The following is a 22,926-nucleotide window of genomic DNA, read 5'->3' as shown; positions in this document are numbered from 1 at the left end:
CCTAATTTATCCCTCTCCCCCTTTCCCCTGTGGTAACCATATATTTTTTTTTCTGTGTCTGTGGGTCTATTTATGTTTTATATATAAGTTCATTTGTATCATTTATTTTTAGATTCTACATATAAGCAAATCCACATATTAAAAACTGAATCACTTTGCTGCACACTTGAAACTAACACAATATTGTAAATCAACTATACTTCAATTAAGAAAATACTCTTCCATGGGTAGTAATATTTAAACTCATTTGGCCCCTTCAGTCAATATTTTGATAGAAGTTCTATAGTACTTGGCTTTTAACAAAGTCTTGGGCTTTTTTATTCAGTTGTGGAAGAAGATGATGGAGTTTCTTGAGGCTTAATGATTTAACAGATTTTTCTAAGCTAGTTCCTAGAAAATAGGTAATACCACCGGGACCATTTTTAGAGGACTCCTGTTTTGATGACTAAGCTACATAGCAAGAACAGTAGCAGCAGCAAGAACCCACTCTAATTTGTGTTTGATAACTGAGAGACCCCGCATAACTGAGAGACCCCACATAACCTATGTTGATGAACATAAGAGAAACCTTTAATTGCTTATGGACAACAGTTTCTTCTATGCTTTTCTTTCTACAATGTTCAGTCTGATACATGGGGAAAAATGGGTCTATTAGTGTTAGTAATCTATTGATGAGTAATAAACCACCCCATACCGTAGAGGCTTAAAACAATAATCACTTAATTTTCTCACCAATCTTTAAGTCAGTGATTCGGCCTGGGTCTGCTGGGCAGTACTGCTGGTCCCACCTGGGGCTGGATGCACCCCCAGAGTGGGTGCAGATGGTCTAAGATAGCCTCACTCACATGTCTGGTGCTGGTACTAGCTTTCAGCTGGACGGCATGTCTCTAGTATCTAGCTGGGGCTTATTCACATCATGGCAGCCAAAATAGGAAATGTCCCAATGAACAAGTGCTTTTCAAGACTCAGCTTGTATCACATTTGTAAATATCCCATTGGCCAAGAAAGTCACATGACCAAGCCCAGATTCAAGGGGTGGAGAAATAATAACTGCTTCTTGATTAGAGGAATAAAAAATGCTACAAGAGTCATATTGAAAAGGGGTATACATTGTAATGGGATGGGTAGAATCATTTTGGCTGTCTTTGCAAACAGTTACCACAGTGTGGAAGACAGTAGTAATTTCATGTTTCCAAGGTGTGAAACAAGTCCTTAAAAATCTTTTGAGGGGTTTGCAGCTCAGAGTTATATCTGGCACAGAATTGATGTCTTCTTATGGAGGTGCTTCAGGCAGGTTACTAGGTGACCACATAGTGTTAGTTGGTGATTGCTGAAACCTTAATGCACATGCCCTGCACATGAATGCTAAAATGCAAACAGATCTGAGTCTGCAAATCTAGCTTGGGACTGTTGCGTGGATATAAAAACCTTGTTTATGCTTCTTAAATACTGCATGTCTCCAGGGCTGGGTAAGCTTTGCTAACAAAACTTCATAGTCGTGTTTTCCACAGTTTCTTACAGAAATTTAAAAATCCCAGGGAACTCTCAGAAATTTCATGTATTCTATCTGACTTATGGCACAGAATTCCCAATACTGTCTTCTCAAGAAGTTGCCATGCTGTGCCTAGCCATTTCTCTCTGAATCCCCACCTTCTTAGCCCCATGTCCAAGAAAGCTGGTTAGATGCTGAGCAAGTCGGGGAGCAGTGAGAAGAAGATAGGAACACAAGCCTAATTTCTACCACAGCCAACGAAGCATCTGCATGGTGCCTGGCCTGTTCGCTCACTTGTTAGGTCAGAAAATATGCCTGCTGTGTGCCCCCTCATGGCCCCTTACCTTGACCTTACAGCTCAGCCATGCTGCAAAATCAGTGACCCCAGGAAGTCAACCTCTGGGACCCTGTGGCTGCTCCCCTGGGATGTCTTGAGTGAATTTAGAAATTTGAGGGCTTCCTAAAATTGTCCTGTCCCCACAGCATATGAAATCACTGCAATGTGCATAATACTGACATGGAAAATCTTAACGTTTTCATGTAAATAGATCTTATTTTGATATTTTGAATTGGAAGAAATGCAATATTACTAAGAGAACTTCTCCTAAATTTGCACATCTAGATTTAATTGATTATGTCTTGGAACAACCAGCATTTATCATTTGGCACACATTTCTTGGATCATTTTAAATGGGTTGATTTGTGTTAAACTGGATTTGGGGTTTTAAATCGAAAAAAAAATGCATTGCTTAAAGACAAAACTACAGTTATTGTGGAGATGTTGGGGCCTAACAGAATAGTGGACTTTAATATTTTCTGAATCTTTAGAGGATGCTAATGATGGTACTTCTCTTTCTATTGTACATGAAGAGAAAATACACTATGGGACCACTTTGTAGCTTGTCTTAGCTTCCAATTCTCAGCATTTAACAACACAATTTATCTAGTAGTAGAAGATCCAGAAGTTTGGAAGCTCATTAAAATAAAAAATATATAACTTAAAGGAAAAGGTATAGTATGTCTCTTGTAACATCTCTTTTTTCCCCCTCTAAATAGGGATGCTAAAAATTAAGCTCCCCCTCCCTGAAGGTGTATATAGAAGCTCTATTCTGGTAAGGGTGATGAATAGACAGTAGTGTGGACCTAGACTAAGATACCCCAAACAAATTGACTGTACTATGTTCCTTTCCTTTGTGCTAAGGCCGTAGACTTTGGGACTCTCCTAAAGAAATGGTTTTGAATTCAGAAATAAGTGCTATAAATTTAATAGTTACTCTAGTGGGTGTCCTACAAGTACAGGAATATCCACTTTTATGCTTGGTACAGTGAGTCAGGACATGAGACATACCCTGCTGAGGGGAAGCCCTCATCCTAAACAGAGGGAAGGCTCCATCCAGATGTTTGCAGCCTGGATGACAGGTCAAGACCTTTGTTCATCGATCACACTGGGCAGCTCTAGAGACCAGTTAAGTGCATAAGGCATAGTTTCCTTAATACCTAGACAGCATGCTAAAATTCCCCAAGAGTTGGTTGGGTTTGTCTATTGCTGTAGGTCACAGTTTCCAAAATGAATTCTGAATGACACTCCACCCGTGATAATCCTGGAAGAGGAAAAATATTCATAGCTAGAATGGTTTGAATATATCATTATCCTCTTGGAGATTCACATAAGCATATTAAAGGTTCAGAGAAATTTGACATAAAGGAAACTGTTTAATCTTGTTTAAGCTATCTTTTCCTACACATCTGTGAATACAGATTTCTTTCTCCTGAAACGTAATAACATCCCACACTTCAAAGAATGTTGCTCTAGATAATCTAAGTTTGATCCTCACATTAATCCAGACTTTTAGAGAATGACATATGTCATATAGTGTTGGCTCCTTGTAGAAGAGCGTTAGTCGTGCTGTGATTTGCTATTATGCCATCAGCCTACTTAAGGGTTGTTTCAGAAAAAAAGATACAGGGAGCTTGCCATTGCATTCATTGTGGGTAACTCCTTATGTTTGTAATCTACATTATTAAATAACACAACCATGAAACTGGTAGATTAAAACAATATATATTTATTACGTTACAGTTCTGAAGGTTAGAAGTCTCTGGAGATGGGTCTCACTGGGCTAAAGTCAAGGTGTTGGCAGAGCTCTGCTCCTTCTGGAGGCTCTGAGGGAGAGTTCATTTTCTTGCCTTTTCCAGCTCCTAGAGACTGCCCACATTCCTTGGCTCATGGCCCCCATTCATCTTCAAAGCCAGCAACAGCCAGTCTAGTCTTTTGTCATGATTCCAATTCTCTGTCTGATTCCTGATCTTCTATCTTCCTCTTCCACACTTAAAGGACCCTTGTGACTACAGAGGTCCTATCCAGATGATCCAGGATAATTTCCTTATTTTAAGGTCCGCTGATTAGCAATTCCATTCCACCTTAATTCCATCTGCAACCTTAAATCCCCCTTGCCATGTATTCTAATGCATTCATAGTGTCTGGGGAGAATGATATGGACATCTTTGAAGAGCCATTTTTCTGCTTATACCACACAGCATGCATATCACTCCTTTGCTTTGGCTTCTAGGATGATGAGAGCTATTTAGTAACTATTTGGGCCTTCATCTTATTTTCCTATCCTTATTTTCCTTTTGTTCTTATATCCTCATTCTTTCTTAAAATTCATGTCATCACACATGCCTGCATGTATATAAGCCTTGTCAAAGTAGAAATAATCACTACCAATAGTGAACCTCAAGAACGGTGGTTGGCAAAGTACAGCCCGTGGGCCAAATCCAGTCTGCCTCCTGTTTTTGTAAATAAATTCTGTTGGAACACAGCTGTTGTTGTCCTGATATAAGGGCAGGGTTGAGTACCTCTGGCACAGATCACATGGCCCACAAAGAAGAAAATATTTAGTATCTGGCCCTTTCCAGAAAAAGTTCGCCAGCTCCTACTCTAGACACTCTAAGGCTTAATGCCTTGCTGCTCTCTTTTTGCTGCAAAGGGAGATGTGTCCCTTCCAATCCCTGAAACATGTGGCATAGCTAGCTCTGTAGTCATTTTTAGGTTTTGGCTTTAGTAGAGGTTTGTAAAATTACCCAGGGAATTTGGGACAATATGAATATAATCTAAGTCACTTAAGAAAATAAAATCACGTGTTTACTTTATTAAATCAGATTGTATCTACATATTTTCAAAAGATTATACAGTGGCTTACGTCTCTGACTAGATTTTGTTTACCGGTGGTTACCACCTTGTCGCACACATAGACACACATTTATACACACTGCTGTTCCCTCTGCTCAACCTCTAGAAGAATGAGAGGGAAGTGACTATATGCTTTGAGCTATTCTTAGTATTTCTCAAGTCTAGTGGTAATCATGAATTCACCCATAATGTACATCATTGATGGTTTCAAGGTGAAACAACATTTTAATAAACACCATTTATGTACTTGCAAAATTATAATAAAAGATACCTGTGAGAATAAAAATGTTGAAAGTATCTAGAGTATAGTCTGTTTCCAAAAATCATGTACTTGTTATTTATCTTTTAAATCAGTGTATAATATATGAATTATGTACTGTGTAGATGATGAATTTCTTTATGACCTTTTCAAATGAAGTAGTTTTGGATTTTCTTCTAAAGGATATCTGCATTTTGAGCAATTTTTCTTCAAAACAACATTCCTGGATACCTTATGAGTAAAAATCTTAATTTTGAATACAATTTATACACAGAGGGAAGAATGGAATATTAAGTCTGGAGAACTTAATATTCTGGATGAGGTACCTATCATAGGATACCTCCTGTCTGAGAACTCCCACATTAGATAATATTAAATAGGCTTAGCACTTAGCAAGGTATTTTCTCTTCTTTTTTTTTAAAGCTTATTGAGGTATTTTTGATATACAAAAAATTGCATACACTTAATGTGTATATCTTGATGAGTTTGGGCATATGCATACTCCTTTGATAATACCACCACAACCAAGGTACTAAACATATCAATTACCCTCAATTATTTCCTTTTTGGTAGTTTTATTGTTTTTTTGTTTGTTTGTTTTTTTGGTAAGAACATTTAACATGAAATCTATCCTCTTGATACCAATACTCTATTAGTAACTATAGGTACTATGTTATAGAGCAGATCTCTAAAATTTATTCATTTTGCATAATGGAAACTTTATGCCCATTGAAAAACAATTTCCCATTTCCCCTCTCTCAGCCCCTGGCAACCACCATTCTGTTCTCTGTTCTATGAGTTTGACTATGTTATATACCCCATAGGAAAGGAATCATGTAGTATTTGTCCTGGCGTAGCTGGCTTCTTCAACTTAGCATAATGTCCTCCAAGTTCATGTATATTGTCACAAATGGCAGGATTTACTTCCTTTTTTAAAGTTGAATAATATTCCACAAAGCATGTTTATCTTTATAATGTCTTGGAAACAATAACCAGAGCCCTGGGCTTGGCTTGCTCCAGACTCCTGCCTGTTCTGAATTAAATTTCATGCTCTAACTCTGGGCTCTCTCTTTGCCCATTTTTGGTCAGCCCCATCCTTCCTAACCTTAATCTCCCCATGTTTTCAGTAACTATAATTTTAATGAAGCAATCCTTTTAAGATTTGTGTTTTACTTGTAAAATGTACTTTAGTCCTGGGAATTCCCTGGTGGTCCAGTGGTTAGGACTTGGCGCTTTCATTCCCTGGGCCCAGGTTCAATCCCTGGTTGGGGAGCTAAGATCCCACAAGCTGCTCAGTGAGGCCAATTAATCAATCAATCAATAAAATAAAATGTACTTTAGCCCTGCTTCGCTCATTTGGCGAGACATTTTAATCTTGATTTGGACAATGATTCTTAAATCTGTTTTGAGAGTAACCAGTAATTGGATCAGTTATTATTGCTCTTCTGAAACAACTGTGTCCAACTAAAATGCTTCCCCCTCCCATGCCCTCCTAATTTACATATCCATTTTAGTCTGGGAATAATGGCAATATATTTATACAACCATTTTCTACCAGGTTTGACCATCTCAACTTTCATTTCTCTACTTAAAAGTGAATAATAAACAATAGGTTACTCTCTCCCGTAAAACCAGAAATCCACCAAACGATAGTGTACTTCTGGTCTAACGTGTAGAATAACCAGAACCTTTGTAGTAACTTTCTGCTTCTGCTATTCTTGCTGGATTTCTGGACTTTTTATTCTTCCTTGGCACTCAGTCTTTGCATACATATATTTTACTTATGTCATCCTTTTTACATGATGCTGGTGACAATATATGAACCATGATAGTTTCCACACAGTATCTAAGGTATTTTGCCCCACACAGAAACACAAATGAGGTTAAAGTTCACTTAAATTCAGGTCTTTTGCAAAAAAGGATACATTTTTATTTTAAAAAATTAATTAATTAATTTTTATTTTTGGCTGTGTTGGGTCTTCATTGCTGTGCGCGGGCTTCCTCTAGTTGCGGCGAGTGGGGGCTACACTTCATTGCGGTGTGCGGGCTTCTCATTGCGGTGGCTTCTCTTGTTGTGGAGCATGGGCTCTGGGTGTTCGGGCTTCAGCCACATGGGCTCAGTAGTTGTGGCTCACAGGCTCTAGAACACAGGCTCAGTAGTTGTGGCGCATGGGCATAGTTGCTCCACGGCATGTGGGATCTTCCGGACCAGGGATAGAACCCGTGTCCCCTGCATTGGCAGGCAGATTCTTAACCACTGGCCTCCAGGGAAGTTCCAGGATACAGTTTTAGATTGGCTGTTTGTACATTAAATATTTGTATTATGATTAGGTCAATTTACATAATATACTTCTACCACTGAGTTCCATCCTCAACTTAGAAATCATCTCTAATTATTTTTGCAGAAGAAATTTGCTGTCATTTACTTTGCACTTTTACCAGATGGAGACCTGTGAGAAAATCTTTTCCTAAATAAGTGCTTAAACTACTAATAAATTAAAATGTATCCATCATTAATAATTTACTATTTAATGTGAAATGAATTTCTATTATTACCTTCTACCTCTTTTTTGGGAGGGAAGGGTGATGAATAATACTTCACAGGCTTTCTTTTCCTTTGGAAACAGTACTTCCATTCTGTGATGTGATGAAGCAGTCAATGTTCATTTTGGCCATGACCTCCATAGTTTGCAGATTTTAATCAGCTTCCTACTCAGAATACCTCATTTTCATCCAAACATACATATTAAAACTCTCAATTCTCCTTGATCATTTAAATTGCTACTTTCTAGATCTTTTCCTTAAAGCAAACTTTCTTTTTTTTATAGTTACAGACTTCTGGATTTCTTGAATTCTTCTGTGAACAAAAGAATACATCAAAGAAGGACTCTTCCCTTGGTATGTACACACATCCCAATTGGGATGCCCATGGAATCTTTTTTCAGAGTGCTTTGTTTTATTCAAAGTAGTTGAAGGTTGATTTCAGCTGGGAGGGTGTTCTCCTGTTTGATTTCTTAGACATGATGATTTGGAATATGTGTGACATAAAATTGAGTAACTTAAATTTTAATGGCTTTAGTTTCCAAACTCTTATACATTTTATTTCTGATTTTCCTGCATGAATTTGACTTTTGCTATGAGTGTCTTTATGCCCTATGCACACTACGATTTACTCACCAACTACGTAACTTTTGGTCCTGAGAAAATGAATCCAGTTGCTGAAGATTCTATTGGTATGTAGGTAGGGACAATTGGCAATTTCTAAGGAAGGTCTTGTCATTTTAAGTTGTGAGCTTTGGCAATTTCCATGGTTAGTTATGGCTGGTCTTGGTGAATGTCATGTGTATGGCTCATAGATGCATTCCTTTTTGAGAATGGGTGTAACTGTGGATCCCGCATTGTTTTAGAAATGAATGAAGCACAATGATGAAAATCCATAGAGTAGTGAAATAGGATGTTGTTTGGAATTCATTTCCATGGCTGTAGCTAGACTTGAGGACATGGCAAATGCACTCACCAGAAAAATTATGGTTTGGATTTTCTTAAATAGGGAAAAAGAAGGGGAAAGAAAGAGAGTTTCAGTGTCAAGGCATGTTGGAAGCAGAAGCAAGTTGACATTTGCCATTCCTATGCCACAATGCTTCTGACCCTGGGAGCATTTCATTTTCTAGCAAAACCTCTCTCTCTCTGACCTGAAGTATACAAGGCAAGATTTTGTATTGCTTTGGAAATATACTCCTCCATCCTGTGATTGGAAAATAGAGACACTGTTAAGGAAGAGCAGGGACTTAGGTGAGTACATCAGGTATTCATTTGATGAAGTGTTGAGTAAACCAGATGGTTGGTATCAAATGCCTTGATAAAATATTTTAGAAATCAGAACTAGTTCCCATTAAAAAAATACACCCCTCTGGAGGAATTTGCTTATGACTTTCACCTTTTGTTTTCATTTATTTCAATAGTTTTAAAAATTAAGTATATCTATAAGCATAAGCCAAACTTGGACTATAGATTTTAAAAAGTCAATGTGTTTGACCGTGGATATTTGATCCCTACCTGGTCATCTGATGTCCTCATCCTGGTTATTAGAGCAACATCTGCTTAGATGGAATACAGACATTTGTGCACATTGGAGCCCAAAACACTTGAATTTTCCAACAGTGAGAACATTGGGTGTTTCTCTTTGTGTGTGCTAATGGTATGGACTGATTTTGCAGAATCACTGCAGCAGGTTGTAAATGATGTATGAAATGAAAAATTCCTGTCCAGTGCACAGAGCAAATATATACAGTTCTATGCAGTCACTGCAGTGCTGGGCTGTTTGTTTTAATATTTCCTTCAGACATACAGTCATTTTTTTGGTGAGTCGTATCCAGATACTTACCATTGGCACAGAGCACCAATTTCCTTTATATATATTTCAAATGAATTTCAGTCATGTATAAGTATATTTAAATTAATAAAATACTAGATTTGAGAGGATTTGACCTTTAAAAACTAATATTTTATGAAAATCATAGCAGTATACTTGTTTTGAAAAATCTGTGAAATATCAAAGGGTCCACATAGTAAAATTAGTTATCATTTAATCTCATTATGGAAAAATATCCTTTGTTTACATTTACTATTATCTTTTAAGGCTTTTATCCCCTGGATTAGATTGCATTCTTTAAAAAAATTATGTTGTCTTATTTGTGAATATTTTCCCCCATTACCAATAAGGCTTGAATATCTTTCTATGCCCTTCTGCAGTGTAACTTCATCACTGCATACTATTTAGTTACATGAGTGTAGCACAAGGAAGTGTTACCCATTCTTATTGAACAGTGGATATTTAGGTTGTTTCTAATTTTGTTAATACAAACAATCGTCTATATAGGTACTACAGTGTTTATGAGATTTCATCAATTTTGGTATATATTCGTATATATATATGAGGTGTATATACCTCTGCTCTTCCCTTTCAAAATGTTCTTGGCTATTGTACTTGTTGTTCATGTTGGAGTTTGATGACGATCAGGTTATATTTATAAGTGATTGGAGTAGAAATGGCATCTCTGTAATACCGAGACATTCCACTGGAGAAGATACTGTGTGTCTACAGTTATTGGTAGATTTTCTAACATGGATTCTCTCTAGGATACCAGAAATAAGCATCCCTAATTAGGTCACGATGAAATTTTATTTAGGGTTTCTGCATATAATGCTTAAGTTATATCTATAAAGTTCTCTTTTTGTGCCATTTTTGTTAATTTTTTGAATGAGGGTTTCATAATATTAATAAAAAAGGTTCCATCTCCCTAGCCCTCCTCCCCACCCACACCATGCTCTGCAGGAGTTTAAATAGCATGGAGGTAACCCCCACTCTTCTTTAGATGTAATAGAATTAATGTCTTCATCTGTCTTATTTGGGGGGATAAGTTCTTTGAAACCTCTAATTTCCTCTCAAGGTTATTTTAAGTTTCGGTTGTTTTCTTTCTCTTATTGAATCAACTTTGGTAATTTATATTTTCCTATTGAAATATCAATTCATCTGGAGGTTAAATTTGTTATTATAGATGCATATAAAAGATTATGTTATAATTTTTAAAAATAATCCTATCAATCTATTATTAAATCACTTTTCTCATTCTTTATATGAGATATCATTTTCTTATTAGCTTTGCCAGAGTTGGTTTGAAGAACCAGCTATTGAGTTTACTTACTATTTCCACAGTTTTTCTATTTTATTACTAGCTTCTTAAGTTGCATGTTCAATTCATGTTTACTATTCAAAATATTTAAAACTATTAATTTTCCCATGGTTTTCATTTTAGCTCTATCATATGACTTTTGATATGTTGTATTCATTCATTTTTTAAAATAATTTAAGTGTATTTAAATTTAATAAATAATTTAGTAAAAACCAACTTCATTCGTTGTTTGATAACCTGAAGTATTTTTATATCTTTTATGATCCAAAATTCTTTCAAAAGAGTAATTTTTAATTTTAAAGTGGTTGAATTTTAAGATTTTATCTGTTATTATTAATTTCTAGTTTTATTTGTCTCTGAAATACACCTGCTATGACTTTTACTTGAATTTTATTGACATTGTCCTTATAGAATAGTATGTATGATTATCTTTGGGAAGGAGTCCATGGACACTGGACATGAAAGTTATTTTATCTAGAGCAGAGAATTTAATCTTACTAATTATATTATCAAGCTCTTCTACATCAGAGTTCATTTTTTGTCTTCTTTGATCTTCTTTGAGCAGTTGTGAGAGATGTTAAAATCCTTTATTAACTTGTTATTCTTTAACTCTTATTTATAGAGATGTTTGCATTCTGACAGAGCAGTATTATTTGACACATAAACATTGTATATTTGTGTTGAATTTTACTGCCTTAATATAAAATCTCACTGAACATCTAATGTGTTTTGCCTTGAATTTTCTTTATCTAATATTAATATTAAAACCTCTGTTTTCTTAAAATGTGTACCTCTTTAACAGCTCTTTGTCAATTTTTTTACTCATCCTCTTTGTACTCATTTGTCTTAGGTTTATCTCTTGTAATAAGTATGTAATTGGATTTTACTTTGTGGCTCAGGTTTCTACTTTTTGTCTTCTCACAGAGAAGGTTAAGGCATTTACAAATATTGTTATAAATAATGTATTAACTTCACTTCTTTCATTATGTTTTCTTTTCAATTCTTTGAGTGATTTTTTTCCCCATTCTTCTCTTTCTTTGAGCACATAGACTATACCATTCTTTGTTAATGTGGAATAGAGTATATGTTTGCTATTAAATTCTATTTTCATTTAAGTTTCTCCAAAGCTTCCTTTAATTTATATATCTCTGTGAAATTTAAGGGCAAATAACATTTTTACATCTTCTAGTTAAATGGAAGAATTTACCACCCTTCCCATTCCAACAGGCATACCACTGCTCTTTCACAGCCCTGTATTTTGGACTTTGTTTCTACAATCTCAGGTTTTAGAAGAAGTGTTATTTTAAAAAAATCATTATTCTTACAGCATATGCCTTATTCTTCAAGAGCAATATTTTAAAATTTATATTTAGCTTTTAAAATAGATGTGCTATAATTCTTTTGTTATTTCTATATTTAACTGGTTTCACTATTCCTAAATAGTGGTAGATCATTATACCTTCTTTCTTCTTTTTGAGCTCCTAATTTTTATTAATCCTTCAGTGAGTTTCAGTATGGCTTTAGATAATCTTTCAAGAAGGATGCATGGTTGGTATGTTTTCTGAAATCATAGATTTGTGAGGATATGTTTTAATTCTTTGTTTAGGTGTACATTTCTTGAGTTGCACCATTTCCTTTCAACTTTCTGTAATTTTGTTATATTGATTTCCACATCAAAGGAAAAGTCTGAAGCAAGGCTGATTTTTTTTTTTTATATATGTATGAATCATTGGTGTGTGTGTCTCTTGTTGTTTTTCTATGCCTGGATGTTTGTGAGACTTTATTCTTGTAACTCAAAAATTTTGACAGAATGCATCCAAGTATGGGTTTGCCTTGATAATAATCGACCTTTTCATCTTTATCCACTGGAATTTTTTCAGTGGATGAGCATTTTCATCTATTATAGCTTAAATTATTAGGTTTGTCACATGTATGATGATCTTCTCAGGAACCCCAGTAATCTAGATGTTGAAACAGTAAGTTCTATGAAGGCAGGAGCCATAGCAGTTTTGTTCACTGTTCTGTACCTAGGTGTATAGGTCCAGAGCCTGGCACATTCTAGACATTCTGTGTATGTATATGTGTAACATATAAATAAATAAATAAATAAATAAATATATATATATATATATATATATATATATATATATATTTAATGGATAGGTAAATGAATGAATGATAAGCCCCCGTCTCTGACGTTCATTGTACATTTTCCTCTCTGATAATTTTAATCTTATTTTTTCCTCTGCTTTTAGGGATGTTTTGTGAAATAGACTTTCCAGGAAACCATAAAGCTGAAGGTTCTACTTCAAGGTTACTTGAGCATTGACTTTACTTCCCTTGTTTCCTTCCCCTGCCTTCTTATGAAGATATGGCTTTAATGGAACTGTCTTTAGCTTGATGATCAGCAAAGTCTCATAAGTCTGAAACATTCCCTATTAACGCATAACTAGTTCAAGTTCTTCCCAATTGATAATTAAATCCAAGAGTAAGGAAGAGGAGGTAAGCTAAGACTGAACTCAGATCCAAAGGCTCCTTCTTGGCCAGTGCATATCACTGACAACTGACTACTTCTGTGTCAGCCTTTGCTGCATAACAAACCACCTCCAAATTTAGTGGCTTAAAACAGGGTCGTTTATTAGCTTGTGCTTCTCTTTGGGCTAGGCTCAGCTGGGCAGTTCTGTAAGTCTCACACATGCACACTCATGTCACTGTAGTCAGCTGGTGGGTCAATTGCAGGTGATCATGATGGCCTCACACGTGTCTGGTGTTAGAGCCACAAGTATGAGAGTTCCTAAAGCAGCAAGCATGGGAAAACCCCAATGCATAAGCACTTTTCAAGCCTCTGATGGCATACTTTGCTAAGATTCCATTGACCAAAGAAAGTCACGACTAGTTCAAATTCAAGGGTTAGAGAAATGAACTCTAGTTCTTAATTAGAAGAACTTTCATGTCATATTGCAATGGCCTGGATGCAGGGAGTGGGCGTATTTTAGGCCATCTTTACAATTCACTGTACTCCTATTAGGGACTCTGGAAACAAAAGGTATTCATGCTGAAACATATCTATCTATTCCTGACTCTATTGCTCTTTTGGCCAATTAAATTGGTACTTAATCTAACCTTAGACTGTGTGTTTGATTTGTTGTTCCTCTGAAACGTTACACTGTGCTCTTTCTGCATTAACGTTCTTGTATTTACTGCCTTTAATGTAGATTCGCATTCTGTCAATGCATTTATGGTTACATATAGTCTCTTCTTACTGAATTCATCTTTTTTAATTCTGTTACTGTTTCATATTTTTCCTTATAGTTTTCTGTACCTTCCACAATGAGGTCTATTTCCTCAAGTATCGTATTTTTCAGAGGCAATGATCTTTCTCTGAGTTTGTGGGATGTTTTTAATTCTCTCTCTGCATTAGTCTTATTGTAGATGCTCTGTTTGGTATTTGTCAACAGACTTGGGGATTTGCTCTTATGTCTGTCTTCTTGTGTGGTGGTCAGATTTCCTTCTTGGATCTACATATGGAAGATGTAGTAATGTACATACCTCCTAGTCCAATTCCCAGTTTTTAGGGAGTATCATTTAGAGAGCTAATCCGTGAAAGCCTAGATCTCTGTTCAAATGGAATACATAAACTCAAATTCCTGGCATGCACTCCTGTTCTGCCTCTTCTGCCCAAACTTCAGGTTTTTTCTTTTTTAATTTATTTATTTGTTCATTTTTGGCTGTGCTGGGTCTTTGTTGCTGCATGCTGGCTTTCTCTAGTTGCAGCGAGCGGGGGCTACTCATTGTTGTGATGCATGGGCTTCTCATTGCGGTGGCTTCTCTTGTTGTAGAGCATGGGCTCTAGGCGCACGGGCTTCAGTAGTTGTGGTATGCAGGCTCAGTAATTGTGGCTTGGGAGCTCTAGAGCACAGGCTCAGTAGTTGTGGTGAACAGTCTTAGTTGCTCCACAGCATGTGGGATCTTCCCGGACCAGGGCTCGAACTCGTGTCCACTGCACTGGCAGACGGATTTTTAACCACTGCACCACCAGGGGAGTCCCAGTACTTCAGTTTTGAGGATGGTATTTCCCAGGGAGTTGTTACACTGCTCCCCCTCCCCCATTCTCTTTTTTTCTTCCTTTCTGTAGTGTCTGTGGTTAGATGGCAGGTGGGTTAGTGGATAGATTTTTGTGGGAAAATATTCTGGCTCCTCATCAAGCAACTCTTGCCTGGTGTAGAGACAGCTGCTAGTCTTCTGATCTCCTAGGTCTGCAGGCGCTGAGGTGTTTCTTACTTGCTGCAATGGGAGTGGGAGGGGTCATTTTTGACAGTAGGAGGAATATGAACTCTTTTCCTGTCTGCTCTGTTTGTGTGCAGGTTTTGTGATTTTTTGCAACCACTTTCATTAATAATATTTTATACATACAAAATGAAATATATAATATATGTATGTTATAGAGTATAGTAATGAAATGAATGCCAATAAACTTAGGACTCAGGTTAAGAAGAGGAACACAAGCAGGGCCATGGCATCTACCTCTTGGACTTTCCCTAGTCTTATCCTACATCCTCCCACCAAGAAATAACCACTATTCTAAATATTGGGGTCTCTACTCCCTTGCCTTTCAAAAAACAGTTTTATTTAATATGTATGTTGAATTGAACAATATATTGCTTAGATTTTTAAAATTTGGGAACATTATAAAAATTGTTATCACACAGAATATAGACTGATGCCAGTGACAAATTTTCACCCAATATTGTGTTTCCAAGATTCATTTACGTTGCTCCATGTAAATGTATTTTATTCATTTCCATTGCTGTACAGTAGGCCTTTTGTGGAAATGCATCATGTTTTTAAAAATCTCTTAATTAAATTAAAAACAATGTTTTTGTCTAATAAACATAATGTCGCTTTGAATATTTGGGTATATTTCTTCTCATTTTTATGTGTAACAATTTCTTTTGGATATACACATACTTCATGAAAGTATATAAATATAAATGTATAAAAATGTGAAGTGTAAATAATTATAAGATCTTTCTTAGGTTCATTTTAATGTCCATAGAATCTTAGTATTGATCATTTGTACCTTCTCCCTTTTTAAATTATTCTATCTTATCATGTGTTTATCAATTTTATAATTCTTTTCAAAAATAATAACTTATGGCTTTGTTGATCATTTTCAATAATGTTTCTTTTCTATTTTACTAATTTCTGCTCTTATCTTTATGATTTGATATTGGTACTGAGTTTTGAAAAGTAGGTAAAATTTGGCCAATTTAAGAGCATAAAATACTTAAATATTTGTCAGACATAAAATGTTAATGATTGCACTCATGAGAATATTGGAAATACTGTTTTAATATGTGTTGTTGAAGTAAATAGTCCTATTGGATACCCTGAAGTTCAGAAATGTTGAAATAGAAGTCTTATACACTTAGAATCATTTGATTTCATTTAAGCATGAATATTAATTTCTGAGATACTGGTGATATTTTAGGTCTCTTATTTATCTCTTAGGTTTACCACATTCACCCTATTTCCAGGATGTCCTTGTTCCTTTCTCTTTTCCTAGCTCTTGATAAAATTAGATTCTTAGATGGATCTCCTCCTAGGAGTGCCACAATAGGAATTATATGGTAGTGTTTTCCTAATAGATTTTGTTTGCCACCCAAACCTGTCTTATGTACATGATTCTGTCCTTAAACTATTATCACTTTTCATTTGCTTTGATTACCCATATTCCCTATCATGCATTCCCCCACCCACCCAAATCTGTCCCCCATTCTTGGATAGTATCAATTTTATTCACCTAGTATTTCTGTCTTTGAAAAAAGCAGAAGGAAGACATTGCTAAATGGGCCATTTAACTGAAGAATGGCATGTCACACATTCTTTTTCTATATATATAATAAGAGAGCTGTATATAGGTTAATGCAAGTATTTATAGAGGTGAATATTACAGCTATTTTATGATATTTAAGACTAAATGCCACAGTTGTATTTTTTTTTTAAGTAAGTCTAAACTTCCCTTAAAGGAAAGCTGAGAAAAGTAGTAATTTGGAACTAGTTGGCTTAACTTAAAAAGCTCCCCTGTGACATCGGAGTGTGTTTCATGCAATTGCTTTCTAAGACTTCCTCATTAAAATATTGACTACTCTTTTTCTTCAGTAAATGCTAGTCCCGCCTCCCATGCCATTGTATAGTTGGTCCTGGGGGAAGTAAAATCTGGCATCTAAACTTTGGTGCACATATTTTGTTACTCTCCTCACTTTTCTCCTTATTTCATTTCCCCTGTTGTTTTCCTGTCTAGTCAAATGTTGGCCTTGGCTCTATCAATTTTAGAAGAATAAAGTCTTATTGATAATCTTCATGTTCTCTTTCTACACTGGGGAGAATATTAAAGAAAGAAAAGATTTAGCCTAAGCAGTTACTGATTACCTGCTTTCCACCTTTTTCTTAACTTGTTTTAAGACCCGGGGTCCTAAATTCTTTACTGTAGCGATTCTATAATGGCCATCAAAATAAGGAAATCTTTCCCTTCTTGAGTCCTTTCACCTTTCATAATTTTATTCCATCTTATACCCATTCAGTTTGAAGGGACTTTTGGCCTCTCGCATCATTGTTTTCGTGTTTTATATTGGTATGGCATCATGTCCACTTCCTAAATCCTGTAACCTTGAGCTGGGTGCATACCAGCAGTTTAAAGGTCCTTCTGGTTTACTCTTTGGTCCAAAAAGTAGTCAGTGTTGCGATGCTTCTCAGGCAGAGATATTTAGCAGTGCAGAGTTGTTCGTGAGGAAAACTGTCTCGTCCAGCTGGTAAGCGATTTATGCCCTGAAGCATGAAGATTTCATAGCCCTTGTAATTTTATCCTTCCTGGTGTTGCTGGAGGTGCTATTTTTATTCATATAAATATTTAATCTTCTATAAAACTTATTAAGCTGTTGGCCTCAATAACATTTTTTGGCAGCAAGTTCCCTAGGTTAAAGGGACACAGTCAAGTACAACAGCTTAGCTCAAGATCACAGTTTTAAATAAAGGTATAAAAGGTGATTTTCTGAGATTTAAAAAAAGACTCCAGCAAAGCTGTTTGGGGTTCGGCTATGGCATTTCCCAATAATGCTTCCAGGGTCTCAGTAGCACTGAGTTGGCATCTGAGGAAGCAAGCTCAGTTGAAACTAAAGTGAAAGTAGTTAATATATGTCTTTTTCTGGGCCTAGTAAAGATGAAAAGCAGACAAAATGTGTGGGCAATGTTCTTTAATTTCTTAGCATTCAGGTCTTCACATGAACATTTTTGCATGACTGTCAATCCATGGAATTATTTCTCCCTATTAGTCTCCCATAACCCTCTTTAAGTAGTTGGCTTCTTTGGATGGATACCTCTTGTTAAAACGGGCGACCTTTCCCGGAGCTTCTTTGTTGGTCGGAGGACCAGCAGGCAATGTGTTGTGGCATCTTCTAATTCCCTTTAGATGGTTATCTGGAGGTCAAGTGGAGGTTTCTCCAGTTGAATTTAGTAGTCACATCCACATTGGAAAACTTAAACATAAGCATCTTGACTTATGTGCATGGACTACCCAGGTGGATGTGAATTAACTCTGGAGTTGTACATTTCTTTGTCTTCCTGGCTATTTATAGTAGCTAGTACATTTGACCTTGAACATGATGGATACTTGCACCACAGAATAGTCTGGCATACATAGACCTATACTGGCTTAGAGGGTATATCTAACTTTGATGAATTAATCTCTGTTGGCAGCCCTAATATAGGAAGCTCATGATTCTCAAGGAAGAAAAATAACATACATGCTACTAATCAACACAAACCATGGGATATATAATGAAGTTATAAATTATGAGAACTTATAAGGGCTGTAGAAATTCAGAGAAGGGATTGGTAATTATTGACCAGAATGCTTTAAGAGATGGTGGTAATTTGAACGACTCTTCTGGCAACCTGAGATTTGAACAAGGGAAGTGAAAGTGAGTGGGAGAGGAGGTAATGAGTAGTGCTGGCTAAGGCAATGCTACCATTCAATAGCAACACAACTTGAGTGTAATAGCTTTCGTGACTTCTAAAATAGATTCTCATCTAAAGAATCATTGATGAGATTAAGTGTTGGTTCAGTCCATATTATGTGGAACTAAATTTAGTCCTAATCTTTCTTTTACCAGTTAGTATCCTTCCTATTGATATAATTAAAGAATATTCTTATAGGTCCAAATATCAGGGCCCAGTATTTTCTTAAATACCTTTAACTCATCTTGCTTAGCAGTTCTTTAGCTCCTTATGTTAAATAAGGGACCAAACTGTCATACAGGCTGGATGAGTGCAAACTAGTCTAGCCACTTTGGAAGGTACTCTAGCAGCTTTTTATAAAGTTAAATATACATGTACCATATGACCCAGAAAACCTACTCCTAGGGATTTGCCCAAGAGAAATAAAAACTTACAGTCACATCAAAACTTGTCTGTGAAAGTCTACAGTTGCTTCATTCATAATCACCCAAAGTTGGAAACAGTACAGATGTCCTTCAGCTAAGCAGTGGTATATCCATATGAAGGAATACTAATCAGCAATAAAAAGGAATGAACAGCATGGATAAATCTCAAATGCATTATGCTAAGTGAAAGAAGTCAGATTCAAATATCTCCATGCTACTGATTCCATTTGCATTGCATTCTGAAAAAGGTGAAACTTTAGGGAAAGATAACAGATTGGTGATTGCCAAGGACTGGGGCTTAGGGGAAGCATTGACTAAATGTATAAGGGTGTTCTGGGGGAGTGATGGAACTTTTCAGTATCCTGGGATTAGTGGTGGTTACCTGACTATGCATTTGGCAAAACTCATAAAACTGTATACTAAAGTGGGTGGATTTTATTCATGTTAATTATACTTCAATAAGCCTTACTTAAAAAAAGAAGTGGCCAGCCATCTGATGTTCACAGATCTGACATTATGACCTTGCATTGGTACCCTGTGGTACAATTCTCAATATTTCACACGGTAGCATCTTCTCCATCTTAAAAGGTTTTGTTTATAAACTTCCATCATCCTTTGAAGAAATGTTTAAAACTCCTTTAGGATTTTGGTGGAGATGCTCAAAGACCTAAAATTGATGATTGTAGCTCCCTTTGAAACACAAGCATTTTATATGTAAATAAAGAGGAACTACTTTAGAAGGACTGGCTATTTCATATATGAATAGGTGACTCTTTTGAGACATGTTTATGACATGATGGAATCCCATGTAACTTCTTTGCTGTGTGAGTAACAGATCTACAGACCTTATAAGATGTGGAGATTTGAACCCTTTAAACCAGTCTGCACATACACTTTTCCAGATATGAATAAACTCCCTAGTCCACTGTCTCCAAACTTCCACTCAGGCTGCTTAAAGGTTATTGAAGAAAAATCACAAAACTTGCTATGTGGTACAGTAAAAAATCATTTGTTCTTCAGCTATACCAAACCATCCCTCTATTTGTCTATGGTTTAACATGTTATTTGTATAGTGTGGAAGTTCCTTAAAAAACTAAAAATAGAACTACCATATGACCCAGCAATCCCACTACTGGGCATATACCCTGAGAAAACCATAATTCAAAGAGAGACATGTACCACAATATTCATTGCAGCACTATTTACAATAGCCAGGACATGGAAGCAACCTAAGTGTCCATCGACAGATGAATGGATAAAGAAGATGTGGCACATATATACAATGGAATATTACCTAGCCATAGAAAGAAACGAAATTGAGTTTTTTGTAGTGAGGTGGATGGACCTAGAGTCTGTCCTACAGAGTGAAGTAAGTCAGAAAGAGAAAAACAAATACTGTATGCTAATGCATATATATGGAATCAAAAAAATAAATGGTACTGATGAACCTAGTAGCAGGGCAGAAATAAAGATGTAGACACAGAGAATGGACTTGAGGACACGGGGGCAAGAGGGGGAAGCTGGGGCAAAGCGGGAGAGTAGTATCAACATATATACACTACCAAATGTAAAATAGATAGCTAGGGGATAGCAGCAGCATAGCACAGGGAGATCAGGTCAGTGCTTTGCGAAGACCTAGAGGGGTGGGGTAGGGAGGGTGGGAGGGAGGCTCAAGAGGGAGGGAATATGAGGGTATATGTATGCATACAGCTGATTCACTTTGTTGTACAACAGAAACTAACACAGCATTGTGAAGCAATTATACTGCAAAAAAGATGTATAAAAAAATAAATAAATAGAATGGATTTAGGGTGGCTCCTCTTAGTAAATAGATTTTCTGAAATTTATCCTTTTTGCTGGGTCACATTCCCACTTCCAAATCCTTCACTTTACTAGAACAATCTCTCTGTGTCACCTTAATGCCCTGTTTCTGGATCTCAGCTTCTCTTTTCAAAAGTGAGGGAGTACAATCATGATCTGAGAGATCATCTCCTCAGTGGTCCCAAGCACCAGTTATGTTCCCTTTCATAACACGTGTCACCCTATATTTAATTACTTACTTATTCATCTCCTACGTTAGACTATAAGCTCTGTGGGACCGTGCTTCTCTTACTCACTGTTGTATCCTCAGCTGACAGGAGGCAATAGCAAAATAGTTATTGAATAAATGAAGGGCACCTGCCATCCCTAATGGGCCATAATTGTGCTACTGACCACGAGCTTATACCAATCTACATTTTAAATTAAGTACCTTTGGAAATAGTTTGTATCATCTGTCTGAAAAATATTATTTGTAATGGCAAAAATTTTGCTTTTCCTTACTATTATTTTTGTTTGGGGCGTATCTGAATGCTTTGTTAAAATTTCCTCTTTGATATATGGTCTGTATATTTGCATATTTTTGTTTGTTTGTTTTGTTTTCGGCTGGATGTAACCAGGTGGCAGCTCCTTCAAATGAGTGTTCCGTACAGTATGTGCCATGTCTCACTGTGGTTGATATATGAGTAGCACCTAGTATGTAGCTGGGTGGTCTCTTCCTATGTAAATGAATATGATTATTCCTGAGGATGGGAAGTCCAAGATGGCAAATCCTATGGGAGTGCAACTTTCAGTATAGATCTCTGGCTATTTGTGGATACTGATTGATTGATTGATTGATTTTTTTTAACCAGTTGCAATCACTGAATCAGGGACTAGCATTTTAATAATTAGGTTTCTGAAAGGATATAAATATGTAGCCATTACATGGAACTTATGTACTGTATAGAGGACTGTGCTGTATATAGAGCTTTAACTGTAAAATTAAACCATGTTGGATTTTTGTATTAGATATTGATGCAATTGTTAGAAGCTTAGTTCCTCCATTTACTTTAGCTCTTTGCTCTTAATGGGAATTTAGGTCAGCATTGAACAGTTCCAGGGCATCCCAAGACTTTTCCCCAGAAAACAAGGGTGTCAGATATGCAGAAGAAGGTCACCAATACCATTTGGCAAAGTTATGTTCCCTCCTTCCTGGCAGCAGTGCCTGGTTCTGTTTGGAAAGCAGTGACTTACAAAAGGATTTTCTTTTTCTCCTATATTTTTTCTTTTTTATCTGTTTTCCATTCCCAACGTAAAGATTGTTTTCTATCCAGTTCTCTCTGAAAACACCATATTTATTTAGAGAAAAACGAAAACTCACTATGTCACATTTCCTAACAGGCCATGCTCTCTGCAGTCCCACTAAGCTCTGCAGCCTTTTGAGTCCTTTGAGTCCAAATGATAAGTATGTAAGGGTGTGAGGTTGGGATGGGAGGTGGTTACAGCCAGCAGAGGTTAATTTCCCCAATGAGAAAAAAATGCCTGCCACATCCTGAAGCCAGTCCAGTGCCCTCTTAGAGGCAACAGGTTCATAGCACTATTCATCATTGATTTCACCTTAGAATCCACTATTATAGTTTTACTCTGATTTTCATGACTATGCTTTGCAAACTCCATTCATTCTTTTGTTAACAAATATTTCCTCAGCCCCTTTTCTGTCCCAGACACTTTCTGGGTCTTGGGGATGCATCAGTATTCAAAATGAGCAAAATAATTTCCCCTTGTTTTCTGCTATCCTTCCCACCCTGGGAAGCCAGTAGGCTTTTTATTTATTATCACTAGAGAGAATTTGTGGCTTTCCTCTGAGATCACACATGAGGTTATTGGCAAGATTGAAACTGGAAATCAGATCTTCGTGCTCCTAACTAACGAACCATACCTTTCATTACACCAGATGAGACCTGTGGGCAGGGAGTACCAGTGGTCAAAGTACCCTTTGGTTTGGTGCCTGTGGCATTTGTCCTTGGATTGTGACCTTCCAAAGGACC

This window comes from Aethalodelphis obliquidens, unplaced genomic scaffold (genome assembly GCF_003676395.1).
Source record: "Aethalodelphis obliquidens isolate GAN/ISIS:26980383/991018 unplaced genomic scaffold, ASM367639v1 scaffold20, whole genome shotgun sequence".
NCBI classification, from domain to species: domain Eukaryota; kingdom Metazoa; phylum Chordata; class Mammalia; order Artiodactyla; family Delphinidae; genus Aethalodelphis; species Aethalodelphis obliquidens.
The sequence above is the reverse complement of the archived record's forward strand: the minus strand, read 5'-3'. Positions refer to the sequence as shown.